Here is an 18,569-nt window from a genome sequence, read left to right on the forward strand (position 1 = left end):
TGGTCAGTTTCGATATCAATCCCCTCTTGGCTGGGAGTAACTCCTCTTGTTCTTGTGACTCTTATGGTTTCTCCACCATTACGCGAAACTGCCCTCTGTCTCCATATCCTAGTTTGTCTACCCGAGCATTGGTCTGCTGAGTGCCCAAATTTATTACAGGTTGTGCAGGACTTCGGTTGCCATGGGTATTCTAGAGGTATAACAACCTCTCGGTTCCCTGCTTTCACTGTTATTACTTCCTTGTAATCATGGTTCACTGGGAACTCAATGCAGAATCTAGCAAAAGATAGTCTTTTCCTTTTAGCTGTTGCATCATCCATAAACATAGGTGTGCCACCCACTAAGCTTGCGAGGTACGAAAGTCCATCGAAAGTCCACATTTCTTTCGGGACATCCATCAGCTTTACCCATAGAGGAATGGAGGCCACCTTGTTCTTGTAATTATCAACCTCCACTGTCCATGGCTTTACTACAAACACTCTGCCCGCAATAAAAATTGGACCTTCATCTAAAACCATTTGGCGATCCTCTGAGCTTGTAAAACTCATATAGAAAAGCTCTTTATCTATGGTGATATCAAAGGACCCCTTCAATTTCCACTTTCTCTACAACACTTCCTTTACCATCGGGAATGACAATCTTTTGTCCAAAAAATACCCAACCAAATACTCATCCCACTCCTTTCTACCTTGTTCCAAAAATCGACGAACTTCACCCACTCCATCAACATAGATCGGGAGAAAGACTTAAAAGCTACTGTGGATTCAGAAGACCCAGACCGACCAAATAGGGACCTCCAGGACGTGGTTTGAGGGACAGCTTGCCCATTTGCACTGGTCGCAGAAGCCATGAAAACAAGCTAAACTTAAAACTGTCCCAGGAGAAAGAGAACCAGCACTAAGAATTGCCTCAGCGAACTCACACTATAGAATAGCGGAGGATTTTACCTTTGAGGCTAAAAGCTATAAACTTCCACTAATAAACTACCACTGTATAGCAATGGAGGATTTTACTATTAGTGGAAAGCAAAACCAGGAAAAACTAGATAAGAAACCTACGAAAGTTCAGTTTTTATTCTATTTTTGGTAAGAAAAAGAGCACCAGATCAAAGCAGCAACCTATGTTATCTCACAACCTATCGCACCAAACACTATCCCCATGATCAAAAGAATTTAACGAAACAAAAATTGTTATAGGCTTTAAAGCTATATTCTCACAGGATTGGTAGAATAAGTACTCTAGCCTAGATTTCAGAAACTTACTGCCAATACAAATATAGATGCTCGTGCAATATATTTATGGAAAGATGCAATGATTATTACCTACATATTAACCTAAATTTCTAAAAACTATTCTAATTTAAAAGCTAACGTGAAACTTCTAGATTAATATCATCATGGAGAAAGAAACAATACCAATATTCCTAAGTGCATAGTATAAATACTTATTATTTATATATTTTTTTACTATAACACAAGTGCATATTATACATGTATTATCCAAATAGGTGCCTTAAATTATGCGTGTTTCTATGCCACCCCCAAACAAAAGCATGCTTTGTCCTCAAAGTATAAAAATAAGAAGAGTAGGAAGTACCATGGAAATGTGTGAAAATTTTAGAGCACCTGCAGAACAAATTTATAACATACTAATATAGGTAAAGAAAAATAGATGCAACTCTATATGAGTTCCACCTGTTATGGGGATAACAAGAATTAAATTGCTTGGGACATAAGCAAACATTAACAAAAAGTAAAACTTATCTCCTATCCAGCATAATACACTACTAAACTCCTAGAATTGAGTGCGGAAGAACACAAAAAAAAAACAGAACTAGAGTTGCGTTGAGGTGAAGGCGCTGGCGCACTTATGATAGCCTATAGAAAGGCATGGATGCACTCTGGCTTGGCAAGAATTCTAGTGTTTTGGGGGCATGCACGCTCTAAGTAGATGCAAAATAGGGGGCGTACGTGCTCCGTGTAGTAGAAGTTTTATGAAGTGAAAGTGCAAGTAAAAGTGAGAGGTGTGGTGTTAAGTTGAGAGATCAAGAATGGAAAGACCAAACACCCCACCACCAAACAAATTTTTGAAAACATGGTTAGAAAATTTGTTTAAATACGTGGGTATTTTAAAGTCAGATTCCCCTAGACTTAATGTCGGGTTATTTTAAGTCTGATTCCCCTAGACTTAATGTGGGGTCGTTTTAAGTCAGATTCCCCTAGACTTAATGTGGGGTCATTTTAAGTTAGATTCTCCTAGACTGTGCACACCCCCAAACAAGCAAAAACTGGGTGGCACAAAATGGATGATGTGTGGTCAACTATAAACTAATAGTAGAAAGAGTTGGGGGTCTAGCCATAAAAACATGATACTAGATGCACCCCCAAACATAATGAAGTTGTATAATTGGAAGCAATCATGTAGAAGAATAAAAGAAAACTTATGCAACCCATCAAATAATATATGCAAACCATCATGTTGTAGCTATTTTAAAGAGTTAGAATGACCCAAAAGATAAATTAGTGATACTTTAGGTGAGAAAGGAATGAATTATAGATCCTAATGTCTTTCATGAGGCTCAGATGAGGAAAAAGAAGACAAACTAGGTTTCTCACTACACTCGGTCAAAGCTTGGCTCTCAATTATAGGAATGGTGAGGGATTGTGTGCTAGGCAAACACTCTTCACTGTGTGGGTTGCAAAAATTATAAAGGGTCTCTGAGGCAATTGGCTCAAGTACAAATTCTAGGTTTGTCTGAAATAGTAGGTGAATGGATGGCTTAGTTGTGGTAGATGGTTGGATCTTAGGAGGCTGTAACTCAGGTGGATGGTGGTTGGTAGGTTGTTCATCAGTTGGTGGATCCTCACATGCTCTTAAAAACTCTACATCTGGCTTGGTTAAATCCACAAGATTGTGGTTCGTGGCTTTATCTTTAAGAAATTCATCTATTTCTTCCATTGTTATTTCCTTAACTGCCAAACTAAATTGAGATTCATATCGCTTTAAAGATGTTACTTCCTATTTTTCTTGCATATTAACTTGTTCAAGCCTTAGATTAGAATTGTTAATCTCTATTTCCTCACCCTCTTCCTCTAAAACACTATCAGTATCCTCAATTGCATCATTCAAATTTGTCGAGGAATTGTCCAGCCAAGTGCGGTTAGCAAACACAAATGCCTAGACATATATGCTCAACAGGAGGGTCCATATTAAGAGAATGGCAATATTTATCAAATTCTTCCTCCGTCACATCTTTATAAATATCTTTTAATGTGTCATCATTATATTCATCTTCAGATGGACCAGTGGGAGGTTCCTCAGAGGCATCTCTCAAATTTGAGTGGTCATCCAAAACAAGTCCTAAAGAGTCATCTTCAAGAATTTCCGCATCCAGGTGGGGTGTGGAGTCAACATAATGGTTAATGGGAGGGTCATGGGAAGGTAATGATTCATGAAATTTAGAGAAGGTCTTAACTAGGTCGAATGGTGTGGTTATGGGAATAGGTTGTTCTACTTGTGTGTCGATTTCTGGCAAGGTTGAAAGTTCTTTGTTTGGTGAGGGGATCATGAAAATCATTTGGGCTAGATTCTGAAGGATAGTTTGGGTTTTGGCATTTTGTTCTCTAAACAATTTTTCATTGTTAGCCATTTATTCCCTAAATGTTTGTTGTGAGTCAGTCATTTGTTAGGAAATTTGGTCTAGGAAGGGTGGCGAACTAGATGGGTGGGTAATATCTTGTATGGTGGAAATGTCTGGCGTAGGTGAGTTTCGTATCAATCTTGTCCGTTCTAGGTCCTGAAGTATTATTTTATTTTGGGTTATTAATTTTTCAAATGTCATTAGCGGAGGGAAAGCTTGGTGCTGTGGTTCTGGTTGGTACAGTGTTTGATAGTCATAGTTATTGGCGAATGGATATGATATGAGTCCTTTTTGGGATATGGCGTTTGAGTGACTCTGGTTGATCTCAAACTTTGATGGGTTAGGCTGAGATTGAATAAATATGGGACATGAATGGGCGGTCTGGTTTAGATTTAAACAAATTATGCACGGAAAAGTGTTTGGTTCGTTGTACACACTCATTACGGAACTAAAAGTAGACGACACTGGTTGACTCCATGTATTGTTTGGATGACTAGAAAACTCTTGATCGTATGGGTTACTATAAAAATTTGAAAATTGAGGCTCATAATTATTATTATATCCTATAGTAGGCTCAGACTCTTGATATGATGGGCAATGAGAAGCCCAATGGTAAGGACTACCACAGCATGAACATGGTGAAGGGTTTGCATAATAATCACATGATTGTTGGTTTACATATTGATATGCCATAATGGTTTAAAAAATATATTCTAGGACAATTAATATACAAACAAAACTCTAACTATAAATTTCTAGATAGGCTTGTGCGTTGACGTTGACGATATATAACGGTAGATGGTTTTTTCTTACCAGACCTTAATCTCAGGCAAGGCTAAGTCCAATATGAAAGAAATATGAACAACAGTCAAACAACAACCTGATATACTAGAATTAAAACTCCTCTGACATAAGAGACAAAGAGTGAAAGAAGGAGTACTCAAATGCCTCCTTGCTACGCGTATGAATAGCTTTTTGTATACGCAATCCCAGTGTATTTAAGAAGATGGAAACACTGAATATATATAAAAAATATGAACAAAACGAGAGTCGGTGACTCAGCTAGGAAAATCGGGCTTCCTTCAGAATGGGCGAGGGCGCGCTTGGAAACAGGCTTATAAAGGCGAGGGCGTGCTTGATAAGCTCATAAATGTTATATATTAATTTTATATTAGTTAGTTCATTTAATTTATTTGTTTGATTTAGTTAGTGTATTTTTGGTGGTTTTACAGGAATTGGAGTTATTGATTAAAACTGCTGAAACTATAGAGATTCCAGGATGTTATTGCGTGAACTTGTGGTTAGGTTGATCTGGCGCTAGTTGTTCAGTTCAATAGAGGTGCCCTGTGATATTGGGAATATATTGTTTGCGTGTCTTCTAATGAGAATTGAGGCGTTATTGGGTTGGACTTGGTACCTTAGCACCTGATCATTAGTAGAGAAACAAGGCCAGAGACTATGGATATGAATATTTGGTAAATGCACATGAAGACGAAATAAAAGAAGAAGAAAGCTATTGAGTAGCACGTGAAGAGTACAAACTTGTGAGCTTTGGGCCAACGTCTAAGATGTTACTATTTTGGACCCACTCAAATAGAAGCCCATGTGGCCATTTTCTTAAACCTTACCTATATTTTAAACCTCGTATCACGAGGTTTCTTTTCATCCTTGCCTTTGATTCTCCTGGACCAGTACCTAGTTACTACTTAAAACTCTTGTGAAGCAATCCCACCATATGCCTACCTACTCCCACTACCACCTGATCACCCCTCATGTTTTCCATCTTTGTTCTCTTTCTTTACGAACAGGAGACCGATTCTTTCCCATCCAATCCCGAATCTCATGCAACTTGAGCGAATTAGATACTTCTAATTCACATCAAACTCTCGATGTTAATCCATTATATGTAGAACAGAAAAACCAAATTTGAGGGGGGAGAACACAAGTCAGAGAACAGGGAGAGAAGGAAAAGTGGAGCTCGAGTTAGTACGCGGATTAAAGCTTGGGGACAGAACGAATTGGAGGAGAAGACTTCAACGCGAGAATACGGTTTTTGCAATGATTAATTCTTCTTTTGATTTCATTTTTCCGTTCATTGTTATGTATAGCTAAACTCCAAGTCTAGGGCAGATGAAACCTTAGGCTAATGTTGTGTTTGTTAGGATTAATTCGATGATTTCCAGTTAGTTCAAATTGCTATATTCTTCTAGTTTCATGTATTGATAGCTAGCTTATATCTTTCATATAGTATGTCACGCATGTTTTATAGTTCGATATTCGTTGCTATTAGTTAAGCTTGTTTTAACTGTTGACGTCAAATTTAGATATTATTCGTGCCGTAAAAAGACGAGTAATCTTTTAAGTTTGATATGTAGTGCCGAAACTTTAGAAGATACATGTTTAGTTAAAAATTGTCACGATCATATTTTCGAGAAAGCAAGGGTTACCTTTCCCTCGTGCTACTCGTATTAAATCTGGATTATTAAAATTACTCCTAGAAATATAAACGGAAGTCTAAGGTGGATTCAACAGTCCTAGAATTCTCTCCATTTGATAAAACCCAATTATTTAGTTTATAGTTTTCATAGTTTAAATAGTTTAGTGAGTAGTTAATTCAATTTTTCATAAAAAGAATATTGTTTGAATTAGTTAAGTATAATTTTCATACTCGTTTGTCCGAAGTAGCAATCCCTGTGGGATCGACCCGTTTGCCGCAACTATTTTCAACGATAGCTGTGTGCTTGCGGTTTAATTAGGGTTAGATTAGTCTATTTAATTAAACTGACTAAATTCCTATCAAGTTTTTGGCACCGCTGTCGGGGATTGCAGTGGTGTAATCGAGTTTTAGGGTCTTACTTAACGTAATTCATAGTTAAGGTTTAATTGTAGTTTAGTTTTAATCCATAGTCTAAGTGTTTGCTTTTGATTTTTACAGGTTTAGGTAAAGAAAAGAAATAAAAAAAAAATATATATATATATATATTAGAGCATACAGTTTCCAAGCTTTTATAAAGGAGAATCAAAGGAGTTTGCTTGTCATCACGCCGGAGGTACGCTTCTAACTTTGTGGGGTTGAACCTGTGTGTTTTGTTTGTTTTCATTTTTTTTCTTGCATTTAGGATTGGTTAAGTCACCTTTGAGCAGCCTTAGTCATTTTGTATTAGAACAGGTTTTAGCCTGCTCACTAGGAAAGCTTGTTTGGCACGTGGATCGAGTGACGGTGCTTTTAGCACAAGAACTGAGAATTGTGTTATTCGGGTTTAGGAGCACTTATTTTAAACCTTAATTAAAAATTCAATTTGGTTTGAGATTTGTTGCCTACTTTCTGTGATTGTGCATCATTCCGCATCTTTCATTTTACGTCCGTTGTCTTTCATTATAGAGTTAGGTTTTCATCATCTAGAGTTAGAGGTTGTGTATGGTAGAAACCCGTTCTGAAAATCCTGATATAGCACCTTTTGATTCGGAAATTGAAAGAACATTTCATAAGGGACCTACTAACCCAAACCAAGGTGAGTTAGAAAAGCATTTGTTAGAAATGGCAGCAGAGCCCGAAGTTAAAACCCTTAAGGACTACTATTATCTAGTTCTTAATTCTAATCCTTCCTGCATAGATTTGCCTGTGTATGATGTTAATTTTGAGTTAAGGGCAGCCATCATAAACTTGCTTCCCTTGTTCCATGGTCTTTATTCTGAAGACCCTTATCTTCACGTTCAGGAGTTCTTAGATATATGTGGTACTCTTAGCTTCCCTAGAGTCCAACCACAGATTATCAAACTCCGCCTCTTTCCTTTTTCACTAAAGGATAAGGCAAAGTTGTGGTTGAATTCCTTAGAGTCTAAGTCTATCACTACTTGGGATGAGTTGAACATTAAGTTTCTCATTAAATTCTTTCCCATGCACAAGACTACTAGCCTTCGGCAACAGATCATGCATTTTACTCAAAAATAGGGTGAAGAGTTTTATATATGTTGGGAAAGATTTAAAGATCTTCTTTTGAGGTGTCCTCACCATAATTTTGTGAAATGGCAATTAGTGCAATTTTTCTTTGAGGGGTTGTCAATTTCACACCGTCAGTTTGTTGAGTCTCGAAGTGGGGCAGATATCCTCTCTTTGTAGGACGACGCAGCTTGGAAACTTCTTGAGACAATCTCTAAAAGTTCTCAGCAATGGGAATCTCCAGGGAAGGTCTATGATAGAAGTGTACAAGTAGCTTTTGAACCAAAGAGGGGTGGTGTTTATGAGGTGAGAGGTGATGTTGAGATGAATGCCAAACTAGCCAATCTTGCTAGGGAGGTGGAATCCTTGAATTTAAAAGGGGAGAGTTCTCATGTCAAGTCAGTTAGTCAAGTATGTTAGCTATGTGAGAGTCCCGCGCACACATCCCAAACGTGTCCTTCTATCTCTGCATTCAATGAGTGTATAGCTGAACAAGCTAATGCACTTAACACATATAATAAGAAACCGTTTGGTGATCCTTACTCTAACATATATAACCCTGGATGGAGGAATCATCCCAATTTCTCATGGAAAAATGGGCCGCATCAAACTGATCCAGAGGTGTCACCTGTGAACCCTCCTTCCCAGTCATATGCTCAAGTTCCTCCCAACCAGTTTCAGCAATACCAGTAACCACCTCCCCCATCTAAGAAACCATCTCTTGAGGACACTCTTAATCTTTTCATGCAGAGTTCTCTTCAATTTCATCAAGACACCCAACGATTTCAAAAGGATACCCAACAGAGTTCGCATTCAAACGCGCAATCTATTGCGAAGTTGGAAATTCAAATGGGTCAAATTGCTAATATTTTGAATGAGAGGGAAAATGGTAGGTTTCCTAGTCAACCAGTAGCTAATCCAAAGGGTCAGTATGAGATAGGCTCTAACTTGAACCAAGGGCACCACCATGAGCAAGTAAAGTCGATTACTACACTTAGGAGTGATAATAAGGTTGAGATGCCTAGGGTAGAGGTTAGGTCTGATTTGGGAGAGCATGAGAGTGAGGAGAGTGATACTAGTGGTCCTCATGCTAGTGAAGCATCTAGGCAACCTTCTATTCCTATGGAGTCTAGTCCTGTGCCTCATTATATACCAAAATCTCATTTTCCTCAAAGATTGGTTCAAGTAACGAAAGGAATACAATCTAATAAAATTTTGGATGTTTTTAAAAAGGTTCATATAAATATTCCATTTCTTGAGGCTATTAAGCAAGTTCCTGCCTATACCAAGTTCTTAAAAGATTTGTGTACTGTGAAACGTAAGATGTATGTGCAGAAGAGAGATTTTCTTACAGAACAAGTAAGCTCAATCATTCAACACAAAACTCCACCTAAGTTTAAGGATCCAGGTTGTCCCACCATTTCGTGTGTTATAGGAAGCCATAGGATAGAGCAAGCTTTAGTTGATTTGGGAGCGAGTGTGAATTTACTCCCTTATTCTGTTTATGTGCAATTAGGATTGGGAGACCTTAAGTCCACTCAAATAACACTACAACTAGCTGACAGACCTGTTAAAATCCCGCGTGGTGTCATTGAAGATGTTTTGATTCAGGTAGATAAATTTTATTTTCCTGTCGACTTTGTGGTTCTTGATACTCAGCCTGTCCAAAATGCTAATGGAAATATTCTTGTGATTCTTGCTAGACCATATCTGGCTACAGCTAATGCCATTATAAATTGTAGGAATGGTGTCATGAAAGTTTCTTTTACTAATATGATAGTTGAGCTTAATGTTTTTGATGTTAGCAAACACCTTGGAGAGTTAGAGAATATATACGAGGTTAATATGATCGAGACTGCTAGCAAACAATTAAGCACTAATAATGATGCTAGTTCGATTTTGGATGATGATTTTTGGTTGTCTGATAGCGATGATGATGATGTACTAAAAGCGGTGGTGCATACTCTATCTGATGAACTCTCTCTTGATAGTACTCTTGAAGTTAACTCTTCATGTCCTAATTCCATCGCCCCTCTCTCTAGTACTTCCATTCCATGTTTTGCCCCTAGCTGTGTTGTTGTAGTGAATGACTCCCATGAGAAACTTTCGGAGATTTATCTTGATTTGTTAAGGAAAATGAGAAGTTGTGTGAGAGGATACTATCTTTTGAGAGTGAAAACATTGTTTTGAGTTCCAAAGCTAATGAGTTTATGCATGTTTCTAATAAATTGAAAGCGGAGAATGAAACTCTTAGTGATATGAATAAATCTTTGGAACGTGAGTTTGACATGATCAAGGAAAGGCAAAAATGTATTGAAACTGATTTTGATCTTTTAAAGAAGAATTTCGACTCGAATATGACATTTCCAAACCTGTGTAATGGTGTTTGAAATTTTGGATACAATCCGAAGTGTTAGGGAGTGTTCCAGTGATCACGATAGTCTTATTACTTGTTCTAAGTCAGCTCCATCTTCTTTAGAACGTGTCTCAACTACTGCCCCTTCCACTACTCATATTGAACGTCCTAGGCCTCTTGTTGTTTGTTATTATTGTGGTGGTGAAGGGCATATTAAGTATCACTATCAGGTTAGAAAACGAGCATTTCAGTTTTGGTATAAATCTAATACTAGTGTAAACCAGGGTAACTCTTTGAACCAAGTTCCACAATCAGGTATTTCACCTCATGACCATCCTAGTAAGTTTGTCACATCTAATTCGCTTCCTAACTCTTCTTTGGAATCTGCCTATAGTCTACCTATGACTCATACTAAGAAAAGAAGAGTAAGATTTAAACAAATAGACCCTAGATGCTTTCCAACTAATGTACATACCGTTTGGGTGAGAAAATATGACTTGAGAGTGTTGTCAGATTTGCAAAGATCTTATGGCATTTTCACTATTTGTTAAGTGCATTGTCTCATGTTAGCTTATAGTGCACTGCATTGGCATATCTTATTAGGTGATACATGGTATGTTTAAGTGTTGTTTTGCACAAGTTTGGGTGACAGTGTTTAAATTGAACTTCTCATGATCTTTTGCTTGAGATTGGAATATTTGATTATTATTAGGTTATAATCTAAGTGATATCTGATGAGTATGTTTGTACTTTAGTAGTTTAGGTTTTGTTTTTCGTTGTTTTTAGGTTTTGTTCTTCTTTTGTAAGAGTCGCTTCGCATTGTTCCCAAATATTTCATTATAGCCCCTAGTCTCCATTTGGGTTAACCAATGAGAACCATATTATTGTGATTTTTAGGTTGTGACAGGTTTTATATTTATGAAATGTCGAAAATACAGAGGAGACTCTGTCGAATTTTTTTGAATTTTGGGGCGTTCATTTTGTGTTTAGTTGATAGACAAAGTGCTAATCTAAGAATTGGTTGTGTGAAGCATTCGTCTGCTAGAGACGTTAACTGTAGCGCTTATGGGAGGCAACCCATGTTTTTGTTTTTGTCGAGTCTTTTGTGCACGTGTCTCATGTGTTCCACTCTAGCACTTTTTCTCTGTGTTTTTGGAGACATGTAACTCTATGGAATGAGACACGCGACACATTTTAGTCGTTGTAGTAAATTGGTTCTTTATATATTATCACTGTTATATCTTTGGCAAAATACTAATTTCTACAGGTGACTCAGAGAGTTTATTTTTCGTTCATGGAGCCATTTGTAACCTCTTTCCTTATTCCTTTACTTAGCTATGTTGTTATCTTTTTAATTGAACATATATGTCAACATTGAGGACAATGTCTCTGATAGGTTGGGGGTGGGAAACAAAATGCTTTGTTTAGTGAAAAATAAATATGTCCAACATGGTATGATTAATGGTGATTTTCTATGATGAGAAATTTAAAAAATTTGACCTCTAAAGCCACTGATTTTCAAGGATTCTATGAAGTTAAGAGTCACTTTTGAAGTCATTGTTGCTTTTAGACTATTTTCTACCTCTAGAAATAGATTTTGTTGATAATAGTCTAAGCCAAAGTGGAATATGCACTATTACCCACCTGATACATGTCAAATTGAAGAGTAATTTAATCTCTTAGTGCACTAGAAGAGGAATATAGAGACTTAACACGTGAGACTTGAGCCTTTGAATTTCTTAGAGAGTTTTTACTTAAATTCAGAGTCCAAGTTGACTCAATCATTATTCTGTGCTTAAATTCGTTGTATAATCTCATTATTCTTGATTTGGTTGATCACGAAGTGACATCAAGTGGGGAGATAACCATTAGGTCTTGTAGTCTATTCAAAGTGGAATATCATACTGATAAGTCAAGTAGTGAACCAATTAGCCTTAATTTATACCACCTAGTAGGATCATCATGTTAACCTTTTTGAGCCTTATATATTAAGCCTTTTTTTCTTAAACCAATTATCGTTAACCCAACTCCAAATAAGGAGTGTAAACCATATTATTAGCCTTACCCATATTTCTAAGGATTTCTAAAGGACTAAAGAGAAAGCTAGAAGAAGAAGATTCAGAAGGAAAATTTACCAAAATCAAATGAAGAAAATCATTCATTTTGCTCAAAGTGATTCAATAGAAAAGAAAGAAAAAGAAAAGGAAAAAGAAAAAGAAAAAGAAAGAGAAATAATTGAGCAGAAGTGGTGAGAAATGGTCTATACAAAGTGAAGAAATTTTCCAAGAAGATCAAGTGCAAGAGAAGTCTTTAGTTTATTCTCAAAAAAAATTTATTCCTTTTTACCCTTTTCTTGTCAACCTATCCTAAGCCCCGTCTTAATACCCAGACTTATCACAAAAGTATGATATGAAGTGTAGAATAGGTGAGAGGATGCTAAAGTGAAGGACCCGACACTTCACATGTGATTGACACTCTTTTCATTCGACTAATTTGTTTTTGAAATTTCATTAATCCGCCTTTCTGGCTAAGTATGTGGGTTGTTATATTATTTTACTCATTTCCCTGCATACAGAGGTAAAATTGAAAACTTATCTGAGAGAGAGAGTTTCTTGTGAGTGTATGAATGGTGAGAATTGAAGTTGACATGTTCTTTGGATAGCAAGTTCGGAATTCTGTTACTTGGATATGAGCTTGTATTAGTTTGGCTAAATACACACACACGCTTTGGTTTGGAGTAGTAATCAATCTTTTCTATCTTTGGAAGTAGTAATGCGTCTTGGTGATAATGATGTAAACTGTGGTAATTGATGATTATTGAACTTGTTTGTCAGTTGGCAAAAGCTTTTATCTCCGAGAAAATTATATATATCACCATATATCATGTTATGTTAATGTTTGTGGGTACCGTTTCTGAAAACCCTCATGAGACTAAACTCGTCCACTAGGGATAACCTAGAGGTTTAAAGGCTTGTTACACATGCTAAATGTAATCGTGATTCCTACGAAAGTGAGTTTGGATTTTTGTTTTTGTTATTAGTTTAGATTTAGTTTTGCTCGAGGACTAGCAAAATGTAAGTTTGGGGGTATTTGATAAGCGCATAAATGTTATATATTTGCTCAATTTTATATTAGTTAGTTCGTTTAATTTATTCGTTTGATTTAGTTAGTGTATTTTTGGTGGTTTTACAGGAATTGGAGTTATTGATTAAAACTGCTGAAACTATAGAGATTCCAGGATGTTATTGCGTGAACTTGTAGTTAGGTTGATCTGGCGCTAGTTGTTCAATTCAATGGAGGTGCCCTATGATATTGGGAATATATTGTTTGCGTGTCTGCTAATGAGAATTGAGGCGTTATTGGGTTGGACTTGGTACCTTAGCACCTGATCATTAGTAGAGAAACAAGGCCAGAGACTATGGATATGAATATTTGGTAAATGCACGTGAAGACAAAATAAAAGATGAAGAAAGCTATTGAGTAGTACGTGAAGAGTATAAACTTGTGAGCTATGGGCCAACGTCTAAGATGTTAGTATTTTGGACCCACTCAAATAGAAGCCCATGTGGCCATTTTCTTCAACCTTACCTATATTTTAAACCTCGTATCACGAGGTTTCTTTTCATCCTTGCCTTTGATTCTCCTGGACCAGTACCTAGTTACTACTTAAAACTCTTGTGAAGCAATCCCACCATATGCCTACCTACTCCCACTACCACCGGATCACCCCTTATGTTTTCCATCTTTGTTGTCTTTCTTTACGAACAAAAGACCGATTCTTTCCGATCTAATCCCGAATCTCATGCAACTCGAGCGAATTAGATACTTCTAATTCAAATCAAACTCTCGATGTTAATCCATTATATATAGAAGAGAAAAACCAAATTTGAGGGCGGAGAACACAAGACAGAGAACAGGGAGAGACGGAAAAGTGGAGCTCGAGTTAGTACGCGGATTAAAGCTTAGGGACAGAACGAATTGGAGGAGAAGACTTCAACGCGAGACTACGGTTTTTGCAATGATTAATTCTTCTTTTGATTTCGTTTTTCCATTCATGTTATGTATAGCTAAACTCCAAGTCTAGGGCAGATGAAACCTTAGGCTAATGTTGTGTTTGTTGGGATTAATTTCGATGATTTCTAGTTAATTCAAATTGCTATATTCTTCTAGTTTCATGTATTGATAGCTAGCTTATATCTTTCATATAGTATGTCACGCATGCTTTATAGTTCGATATTCATTGCTATTAGTTAAGCTTGTTTTAACTGTTGACGTCAAATTTAGATATTATTCGTGCCTTAAAAAGACAAGTAATCTTTTAAGTTTGATCTATAGTGCCGAAACTTTAGAAAATACATGTTTAGTTAAAAGTTGTCACGATCATATTTTCGAGAAAGCAAGGGTTACCTTTCCCTCGTGCTACTCGTATTAAATCTGGACTATTAAAATTACTCCTAGAAATATAAACAGAAGTCTAAGGTGGATTCAACAGTCCTAGAATTCTCTCCATTTGATAAAACCCAATTATTTAGTTTATAGTTTTCATAGTTTAAATAGTTTAGTGAGTAGTTAATTCAATTTTTCATAAAAAGAATATTGTTTGAATTAGTTAAGTATAATTTTAATACTCGTTTATCCGAAGTAGCAATCCCTGTGGGATCGACCCGTTCGCCGCAACTATTTTCAACAATAGCTGGGCGCTTGCGGTTTAATTAGGGTTAGATTAATCTATTTAATTAGACTGACTAAATTCCTATCAGTGCTCAAATGACCAAAAAAATTGAAATTTTTACGGTAGTTTGGTAAGATGTCTAGTAAGTCTCCTGTAAAATTTTAGATCAATATGCCCTGCAAACTTTGTGAGACAGTTTTCGGACACAATACAAAAAACCGAATGGTTAATCAATCAAAATAGAGCCAAAAATTGCCAAAATTTTATTGGAGAATCTTGACAGATCATGCGGGTTCTTATAAAACTTTTAGAGCAATTGGAGTTCGACAAATCCTCCTTATCGGCTGTTGTTCCAGAAATTAAGTGTTGCAAAACTGCAGAAACACACTGAAAACAATCAACTAGTTAGATGGTAAAAAAAAATCAAAACATCTTCAAAAGTTTACTGTAAAATTTTAACTAATGACAGATACTCCTATCAAAATATTATAATTTTTGGAACTGCCTAAGTAACCTTACTCGTCAGTATTTCCCGTAACTTACGGTTTGAAAGCTGAAATGCAGCATTGTAAAGATGGTATTAGTTCGCTAAGTAAAATAACTTGGAAAAATCTGAACATATTTCAGTAAATCAATAACACCTTAAGAAATATTCTTGTAAATTTTCAGAATTTTTAGAAATTTACAAATACCTTTGCTGTAGTGTTCTTTATTGTGAATCCGCAGACACAAGGGAGGGAGGACGCGCTCTAAACAAGGCAAAATGGAAGGCATGCACCCCTGTTCTTAAAATAGTGAACAGTAACGAAAATGCAAGAAACAGGAATGAAAAATTAAAAGGGTGGGTGGGTTGAGAATGGGGGATTGCCCCTTGGATTCAACCAATTGAATTCTTGTCCTGAATGAGTTTAAGATGGCAGCGGCGCCATTTGATAATCCGTAAAAACTCTACTAGATTTCTCTAACCTATTCTTATGGTATCAATTATTTATTTCCTACTCTCACATGTATATTCATACAATATATAGAGTATGGAATCGTTCCACTCCTAAACTATCAAGACATAAATAGAATCCAATTAATCAAACACAGGGAAACAATGGTGAGAGCACTATTTATGGAGGTGAATTTATACTATGAAACTAATTATATGAATTTAACTTATAATAATTTAACTAAACAATTGAATATGACTTGAATAAAATATGGAGAAGAATAGAGAAGGAATTAGGGGGATTTGATTCCACTTTGATTGATTCCTAATATGCTAGCGTAGATTATTACAATCCTGACCAATAAATATTAAGTATTTGATCCCTAATTATTCATGACAATCTCTACCAACTAATAATTAGCATGTGAGGAAGTTCAACCCATTCTCATGACAAATCAACTAACTTACTAGAGTGAAACTCTTAAAAAACAATAAATCTAACTAACACATCAAGTCTTCATCAAACCCCTCTAATGGAGGTTTAGATAAGAATCATGAGGTTACCATAAACATAATAATAAATAGAAGAAGACATCATGAAGAACTACTTTATTAAAGATACTTGAATTAAATAAACTAAAGCTTTTATTAAAAGGTTCTAATGGAGGCTACAAACTAAACTAATTAACTAAACATAACTTAAACTAAAGAGGGAGAGAGAGAACCCTATTTTACAACTAAACTAAAGAGGGGAGTAGCGAAGTTTTGTTTAGCCTTAACCCTCTTTATATAGGAGAGGGTTAGGTTTACAATTCTGTGCATGGGCTTTGGAGCTATGTTTTGGGCTACTAAATCAAGCCCAAAACCTAATTACTTAAGTCCAAAAAGGGTTTCTCTGCGCGAATTTACTGCAACACCATTTTGGTCCACTTTTACCACTCTGATTGGATTAAGGCTTAAACCACTAGAAAACTCTTTCTGAGCTGGTAGTTTTGACATATAATAGGCCCAATTACAAGGTCTGAGTTCAAAGATACGGCCTGTAAAAGTTCTGTTGACTTTTCTGCTCTATTTCTGCTCGCGTTGACTTTGACTTTTCAGCTTTGACTGGGCTTTAAAAATGCTTTTTCTCTTTGAATCTTAGCCTTTAATCATAGAACTTCTTAGCAACCAACCTTTGCTTCTTTATCTTACAAAAGTGACATATTTCTTCTCATATTCGACTCCAATGCCTGAAATACACAAAAGCACGTAAATAGTACTAACTCTTTTTTATTATAAACATAATTGGTCTAAATGTAATATTATTAAAGGGTTAAAACTATAATTTTGGGATCTTATCATGTATCCAAAAAAAGATCAAGCCATTGGATTTTTCTTAATCAGTACTCAACCATTGGATCAAACTCATTACCATATTAGAATCCACGCCCAAACACTATAAATAGGGGTCTCATCACTCATAAAAAAACATCTGGAGCTAGTTATTCGAAGCTAATAATCTGCAACTAGTTATTCAGAGCTATGCATCTAGAGCTAATAATCTTGAACTAGTTATTCAGAGCTAAGGATCTTCAACTAGTTATTCAGAGCTAATAGCCTAGTAGTATTCTTTTCTTCATTGTTCTTCATTTTTCTTTCTAGTTCTTTATTTTAGCCATCTTTTCTCCTAGTTCAATCCTGAGTAGAAGCTCCATTTCACCAAAAGTTGTTTCTTCTCCCAAATCACCTGTTTCATTCATCAAAGTTGTCAATTCAAGATCAAGTTCATCATCATTATTCATCAACAATCAATCAATCAATCTATAATCAAATATGAGGCAACAATCCAAACAAGGTGATATCTCTCTTTTCTCTTCATTTAGCATTGCATAATAGAATTATTTTTTAGTCTTATTATAGTATATAGTTATTAGCTTTAAATAATTTAGCAAATATCATCCAACATGGTAATAAAATTTCAAGCTTTCTTTATTCACCTATCTCAAAACACCTCAATAAAAGTAACACTGGTTTTACTAGGCGAGTGTGGGTGCCTAACACCTTCCCACATCGTACCTTGACTCCCAAACCCAATAATCATCTAGTTTCGAGGGCTAGTCTTTTACATAGGTTTTACTCAACTTTTCCTTAATAAAGTTAGTGGCAACTCTAAAACCAATTGCATAAACCTAGGTACACATTTTTGTGCATACACATGTTGAGTCTTTTAAAGTCAGATCCTCAAGACGATTCCCAACCCGTGGGAGCAATAGCACGGTGACGAAGTTTATCTTGCTCAATTGGTGTCAGGCAAAAGTATACCTTATACCAGAAAGTATCGGATAGTGATTGAAGACCTGGACAGAAAGGTGTTTGACAATGCATACACCACCCCATCCTTCGTGCACGTCGTTTATGAGCAAAAGTACTACGACCATTACCTATTCGTGATGAGTGAGACTTACACCAAATGATTAGCTGAAGTTTGCGAGGAAGAGAGTAGAAAAGGGAATAGAAGGAAAGAGGGGAAATTTTTGGTACTCATTGTTTACCAGAAGGCACGTTTGCTCGATTATCAGAAAACATTTATACTCAGTTCTAAAATAGAGTTGTTGTGGACTACGGTTCCGCCGCTTGCAACCGCACACTCTAAGAGATTTGAGAGAAGAAAAGAAAAGAGGGCCCGACTACCAAAATGGTGTACCTCCGTAGTCTTACTCAACTTGGACAGAGTATATGGCTTGGGATGTTTTTCAACAGGTAATTTCAACTTCTTGACAACATCCTCAGAAATCACGTTCTCATAGCTTCCAAAATCAATGACAAGCCGACAGACCTTACCACCAATTATACAGCTAGAATGGAAGATGTTGGTGTGCGGGACCCATCACCAGTCTCCTCCTTTGGAGCAAAACAGACCCGACAAACAACCAACAACTCACCCTGACCACCATGAACAACCTCCTTTGTCAGTTTCTCATCACCAACTTCAAAAAGAGGGTTGTCAAATCATGTAGTTGTTCCTCAGTTGTCTGTTCATCAGCC

This window comes from Coptis chinensis, chromosome 8 (assembly GCF_015680905.1).
Source record: "Coptis chinensis isolate HL-2020 chromosome 8, ASM1568090v1, whole genome shotgun sequence".
NCBI lineage: Eukaryota > Viridiplantae > Streptophyta > Magnoliopsida > Ranunculales > Ranunculaceae > Coptis > Coptis chinensis.